The sequence below is a fragment of the Pteropus medius genome, unplaced genomic scaffold (genome assembly GCF_902729225.1).
Source record: "Pteropus medius unplaced genomic scaffold, Ma_sr-lr_union100, whole genome shotgun sequence".
NCBI classification, from domain to species: domain Eukaryota; kingdom Metazoa; phylum Chordata; class Mammalia; order Chiroptera; family Pteropodidae; genus Pteropus; species Pteropus medius.
Window position 1 is genome coordinate 30,120,523 of NW_024352787.1, and position 7,031 is coordinate 30,127,553.

Below are 7,031 nucleotides of genomic sequence, written 5' to 3' on the forward strand. Positions count from 1 at the left end.
GCACACACTCATGCACACATACACTCACAGGCACACACACTCACAGGCACACTGGCCTTCATCTGCAGTATCGAAGATAATTGCTAACACCTGGAAACAACTGTTCAATCAAGAATTGTTAGATTACACTTTATATGTACAAGGAAACACTATACAGATGTGAAAACGGATAAAGTAGGTCTGTGTTCTCATGTGAAAAAAATTCTAAGGTATATTTTTAAGTGTGAAACAAGGTACAAAGAATATTCATTGTAAGCTGCCATATGTTTTAGCAAAACAAAAAGAACAGACTAGATACCCAAGGGTAGTTATTTTATGCATGAAAAAGGGGTCCGGTGGGGGTTCTTACGGATGGGAGACGGGGTGGGGGGGCCAGTCAGAAACGACGCTGGGAGGAGGCAAACATGGGCCATTTCATGGGAGGGACAGTCGGGCAACTGTGCGAAAATCCCGGAGAGGACCCGGTGTGCAGCCTGGCGTCAGCCACGTCACCCGTGGAAGCCCGCGGGACGCCAGGGGTTTTAAGACAGCAACCTTCATGGTGTCAGTGCCCCCAGAGGAGCTGAGAGAGCCCGCGTCCAGGCTGACACCCACAGTGGACGCTTTGGCGGGAACTCCGCCTCAGGGGACAGATGGCAGGATGAGAGCGTGTGACGGATAGGAGCACGTGTTTTCCACACTGGCTGAGATCGCACCCCATGAAATCACACTCACGGGGGGGAGGTGGGAACTGGGGGTGGGAGGGACGCACAAGCCCCGAGCAGAGGCGGTTGCCTGGGGCGTCTGAGGCCAGATGGTGGAGCCAGGCTGCCTGGGTGGGAATGCGGGCTCCGCCCGTGACCGTGACCATGACCGTGACTGAGCTTCTTCACCTGCCTGTGTCTTCCGTCCCCGAGCCACACGCTTTAATTCCATTCACGGCACTAAGGCCGCCTGATGGATATCTTCCGGCTTATTTGTTTATTTTCTCTCTCTTCTCCAGGGAGGAGGGATCGTGTCCATGTTTATCTGAGTGCCATGTGCTCACGACAGCTACTAGAGTAAGTGGCACTTAGAAGGCACTGTGACTGCACAGGTAAGTCCCTAGCAAAGGGACAGTCATCGTCTTCCTGGAAAGGCCAAGGAGGGTGGGGGAAAGGGCAGCCGTCTAAGGTCAGAAGGCGGAGCTGCGGCCTCCGCCCCTTGTCAACTGGGACTTTCCGTGAAGTAGTCAGCACCCCCGTCTCATCTCAGAGTGGTACGAAGTCCTGCTCACTCCCGCACGGAATGAGCCGAGATGACGTGGAACCAGCCCATGTGTAAATGACAAACACCTCTGCAAACAGGAACGCAGGTTTTTGTTTTCTTCGTTTTCATGTTTGTTTTATTCACTTATTTAGGTGGCGCTGGCACGTCGCTGGCACTGGCTCTGTCGTCACTCGAGGCGTCTTAGCACGGAGGTTGGGGTGAACACGGGGCAACTCCGCGCCGCAGCGGTAACTGGTCCCTTGGCCCTGTGTTGGTTACCCAGCTCCGAACAGATACAAGACACAGTGGCAGCTGAGTCACAGGTCTCATGTGAACAGTGCGTTCAACAGTGCACGGGGAACTCCCAGCAGATGCTCGGTGCTGACCTTGTTACTGTCCGCAATGGCTCCTATTTTGAAGGGAGTTCACCTTCTGCTGGAAAAATATTAGTTCTTAAGTCCAAATGAAAAGAGGCCTTGTCGAAAGCTTTATGTTTATAAACTATGACCTGTGTGCTGGGGAGTAGGGTAAATGCTTAAGCTCATACTCCCTAGATGGTAAAATTGTAGCTCTTAAATCTTAATTTCTTTCTATTTTTAAACTTAAATTAATAAACCACCATTTTTCTTGACTCTGGGAAAATATACACCTGCCGTCACCATGCTCACAGGGACGTCAGATGTGCGTGGAGGAAAACAGTGCTTATGTGTCCATCTTCGGGAGCGGGGAGGCCTCAGAGTGGTCCGCCTTCTGACCTTAGACGGCTGCCCTTTCCCCCACCCTCCTCGGCTTGCCCCCTCGGAAAGAACACAGCACTGACTCGCGGCGGGCGGGCTTCCCGCTGGGCCTGGGGATGTGACTGTCTGGCGTGCTTGGCAAGAGAGGAAGAGGGGCAGGGGGCTTCCCTCCACGCGGTGCCTTCTCCGGGCCGGGGCTGAGGGTCCCTTTTTGTCGCAGTGTCTCTTTTCATCCTCACGTAGTATTTTTGAGGCAGGTGAGACAAGGAAGCCGCATGGAAGCTAAGTACCCTGTCCGCAGAATCAATAAAATCTAAACCCCAAATCCTAGTCCGGAGCTGACAGTGGGAGATTCATTCTCGATCTGACAAATGCTTGCTGAGCTCCCATGACGTGCCAGGCACCACGGTAGGCACTGAGCATAGCAACGAGCTTAGGATTTGGGGATCTGGATTAGGATTTGGGGTTTAGAGTTTATTAAACCCCAAACAGAGCCTCTGCCTTCACGGAGCGTGCATTCTAGTGCAGAGGCACAAATAAACACACACACACACTGTATAGATGTAGCTATGGTTACAGATGTAGCTATGGTCACATTGTAAGTCACATTAGATTTCCCTAGGGACTTTAAAGAGCGTCCTTTCACAAGACTAATTCACCTGGAGCTGTCGTGGGAACCGATGCCTTGTACACCAACACTAGGCTTTCCCAAGTCATCAAAATGGTAACCAAACGGTATATAAACAACATACCCCGTGTTACGACCCTGTTAAAAATTCTAAGCGACTTCAGGCCGTAAGTAAATTCCACTCAGTATGCAATTATGAAGTCACGGCCACAAGAAGCCTTGGGTGGGGAGGGTCTTTGATTCTCTTCCAGCCCAATCTTGTTCTGCAAATGAAGCCCCTTACCCAAGATCACGTAACCCCAGTTGGGGACGATAACATTTGCTCGAGGCCAGTTCTTTCATGCATTGCTTTGTATTAAAATCTCGACTCTTTGCCCATAACTCTCATTGTAAATATATCTCCACATTCACTGACTCTCACCTTAGACACAGACAGGCTGCTACTCAGAACGTTTGGAGGCCTGAAGAAACTCCCACTACAGAAAACATTGAGGAGAATATTCCTTCTTGACTTCTAACAAGTACACATTTGTTGATGGCTTTTTTAAAAAACAATTTCAGAGTATAAGACTTGTTTTGTTTTGTTTTAACTTAGAAAATCATCTTCCCTGCCTCGAAGGTGAACACACATGCATTCCATGTAGAAGAGCTTGCAGCCAAGTTCAGCCAAAAGTGAAATCTGATAGCTCCCTCAAATGCCTCATTGTTCTGGAGCAGTGGGACACACCCTCCATTATGGCAAAAGAAGCCCAACCATTAACGTCATGCATGTTAATAAAACTTTTGGAGACTTCACAGGGAAGTTTACAATGTGCTTTCTAAACTGTGGTCTTTCGGTGATTGGTCAATTATTTCAAGAGCTTGGACCTTGTGGAACCCATTAGCCATCCCCAACATAAGCACTGCCATTTGCATCTAGTTACATAAAGAAGGGAGTTGGGGCGGAGAGGTTTTAAAAGCTTATAAACAAGGACACATAAAAGCCCCAGAATGTTTCTTAATGCCAGATCTCCAATCGTAAACCTCTCAAATCATAAATCATCACCGGGGAAGCACATATACACGTACATATATATGTATATTAAAAAAAAATGCATGTGTGTGTCTACAATACCAGCTCCATCCACTATGCTGGCACTGTTGATCGCATGGTACGGGACACCAGGAACAGGATTGGAACTTACTGCCAGTCTCGCCTCTGCTACTAACAAATCATCTGACCCTGGCCGGGACTTTCTGGGCGCCTCGTTTTCCACCCCTATTAAAGAAAGAGATCAGGTTCTGTGATCACTGCCGTCTTTCTTTGGATATTTTTCTGACCCCGGGGCTGTATTTAGAATTCTTGAAGCAAGAAATTAGCCACTTTTAAAGACTTGCCACTTTGACCTGGGACTGTCCTGCGTTTTGTCCTTTGCTCTCCCATTAGAGCAGACATTTAAATAAAAATGAAAGGAACCACTCACTGTGTTTTGCCAGGCGGTTTGTGTGTCATGAGGGAGGTGATTATCTCAGCCCAGGGAGGGCTCCCTGGCCAGGCTTTAAAATCAGCGCTTTTTCGCCCTCTGGCGGACGTGGGGTGCATTTGCTCTGCACTGACTGACCAAGTGGAGAGAAAAAGCTCACAGACGTTAACTCTTAACCAGGAATCGCACCTAACGCAATTTGTTACAGGTTTTCCACTTAAACGTCTTACACGTTTTAATCTTCCTTTCTTCCTCTAAAATAATCTTAAATATTTTACTCGGTTTTTAAAAAAATCGAAGAGTAACGATGAAAAGCTGCAAAGCAGGTTTAAACCAGTGCTCGGTCTCCAAGTGAAATACACAAGTGGAAATTAGATGTTTTGTACTTAATATAGGCCCACGAGAATCCTAAAATCAGTTCATTCATGAACATTACCAAGTCAGAACGAGCTGACGGAAGAGGACCAGTGACATCAGCTCTAAGCAACGAGGCCAGGACATTTTGACAAGAAATGTCTATTTTGATCCAGTCCAACATGCCTCGTACCCGCTTTATGTGAAGCACTTCTGGACACCCCGGGAAAGTGAGCCACGCCCTGGCTCGTCCTCAACGTGGATGCGAGCGCAGGAGGTACACGGTGACCGCGGTCTCTGCGTGCATGTCACCCTCTCCGTCTGGACGGCGAGCTCCTGATAGTGACCTTCTTACTCTTCTTATGTGTCTCTTCCCTACAGCTGGAGAGGAATAGGAAGGGCTTGGGGACAGGGACACAGTTGCAGAGGCTGTGACTTCAGAGGCACTCACAATTGTCTCAAAAAATCACTGCACCAAAAGGTCGCGTGTGTGTGCGTGTGTGTGTGTGTTTAAATGAAATCCAGTAACACTGTGCTCGGACCTGGGAGAAAGAATTTTCCACAAGGACAAGTTGTAACAAGACCTGCATTTTCAAGAGAGAAGAGGAAAAAACACAAGCTCGATGACGTGGCCATGGGGGTCGAAAACAGAAACCCAGAAGATGAGAGCACGCCCCCACGAGACCAGAAGCTACACACCCGACACAGTCACAAGCCACCGCCAAGCACGACCTGAATCTGAGGAATGCACCTTACCCAGAAGAGGCAAAGCAAACACACATCGATCCGCCTCGGAGCAAACAGAGACTTCGCAGAAAGGACTTGAAACGAAGCAAGAATTGACGGTCTCAGAAAGATAAGGGAAGACATTGCGCCCAAGAAAAAAGAAAAGATATTATTTTTTAAAGATTCAGATGACGAGGGAGAGAAAGAGAGAAGAAAGTGGCAGGAAGAGCAGGAGAGAGGACAGGGAGCTTTCAGAACTTCGAAACGACGGCAGAAATGACAATCTTAATAGAAGATTTTAAACACGAAGGTGGATAAATATTATACAATGTTGTAAAGGTGCAAAAAAAGGGTAATATGTATGAAAAAAAGATGAGAAAATTAGAAAAACAGTCCAAAATGCCCAACATCTGAACTATAAACTATACAGAAAAAGAGTGAGAAGCATAATTCATCAAGGAAACAATTCACGAAAATGTCCAAATCAAGAACATAAATTTCCAGGCTGAAAGGACCCATCAAGATCTTAGCAGAAACAAACAAACCAACAAACAAAAAATAGATGCCGACAGACTCACACGGAAGGACACCGCTGTGAAATTCAGAACTGGAATGGAATGGAAGATTCTAGTTGCTTCCTTAGGGCGAAAGTGAAGTTGAGATGGGGAGGTGCGTGCTCGCAGTTTCCCGTCTGCAGGCTTCGCCCCGGAACCGGGAGTAGCGGCTCAGCCAGGGGACACGGAGACCTCCCATCTCTCCATTTCTGACCTGGAGCGAGCATCCTTGAAACAAGATGGAACAGGCTCCCGTCAAAATAAACCTGGCCTTGCAGACTCTTCTTTGACATTTGCTACTGTTCTCAGTTCCTCGACATTTGAATGCGCCCCACAGGTGCGTGGGCCCCCGAGGGGAAGCTCCGATGGCAGGGGGACCGAGGCTGGTCACCAAGGTGACTCTGGCTGGGGCTGGACGCGGGCAAAGACTCAGTGCTGCCGGAGGCCAGTGAGGCCCAGCGGAGCCCACGTTTGTCATAAGGGGCTGCAGGAAACAAATGTCGACTGCCTGCACCGGCACAGCAAGCCCCGTCCAGTTAGTGAGACGTTCGGTGACCACGGCCCCCCTCCCCTCCCCCCCGCCAGGCGGCCCGAATGACACTCTTGGCCCCAGGCACCCTGACACCCTCTTGGAGGAAGGCCAGGGTGGGCCTTGAAAGACTATAAGTAGAGATCCAAGACACTGAGCATCGTCACTAAAAAAGGGTGTGCATGACCTAAAACTGTTCAAAGTTCAAATTATATTAAGTTTCAAACCTGATAAGACTAAGTATTTTTTTCTCTACTGGCCAGGAATGGTGCTGTGAGGAAGACCAGATAATTTATAGGCAATATAAAGGGACGTTTTCCCCTAGCTGTAGATTGTAGGGGGGTTGGGGGGAGCAGCTCTCCGCTCCCTGCTCATGCTAACAAAATACCAGAGCATGCGAACGAAGCCGCATTTACGGAAGCCCAGAGATTAAAACGAACTCGCCAGGGGATACATCTGCCTGTGCGGAGCCGAGTTTAGTGTCTGACCCCTGGGCTCAAAATTCGAAGGAAAACAACAGCTCGAATGTGAAGGAAGCCACGGGCCTGAAACGCTGTCTCCCCTGAAACAGTCCTATTTCTGCTCAAACCTTCGTAGAGTATACTAGGCCGACCTAGTATAGACAGTAAAACGGGGTTAGTTATGGCTTCGCTTTTTGATGAAATTAAATCATTATCTGTCACTGCGAGAAATGTGTCTTTGATACTTCAGAGCTTCTGAGGTGCTTTGTATTCTGCTTAGAATTCCATAATGTGTATTTAAGCAATACATACTATACATAAATATACATTATGCAGACACATGAATACATTC

General features: G+C 48.3%; 1 long non-coding RNA gene across 1 annotated transcript; it reads right to left on the reverse strand.

Moving 5' to 3' along the window:
• Positions 1-1,334: 1,334 nt before the first annotated feature.
• Positions 1,335-6,229, reverse strand: LOC120591589 (uncharacterized). Its single transcript, XR_005649921.1, has 2 exons — positions 5,714-6,229; positions 1,335-1,659 (listed from the first exon to the last, which is right to left on the reverse strand). It is a non-coding gene; the product is annotated as an uncharacterized LOC120591589 (long non-coding RNA).
• Positions 6,230-7,031: the final 802 nt, after the last annotated feature.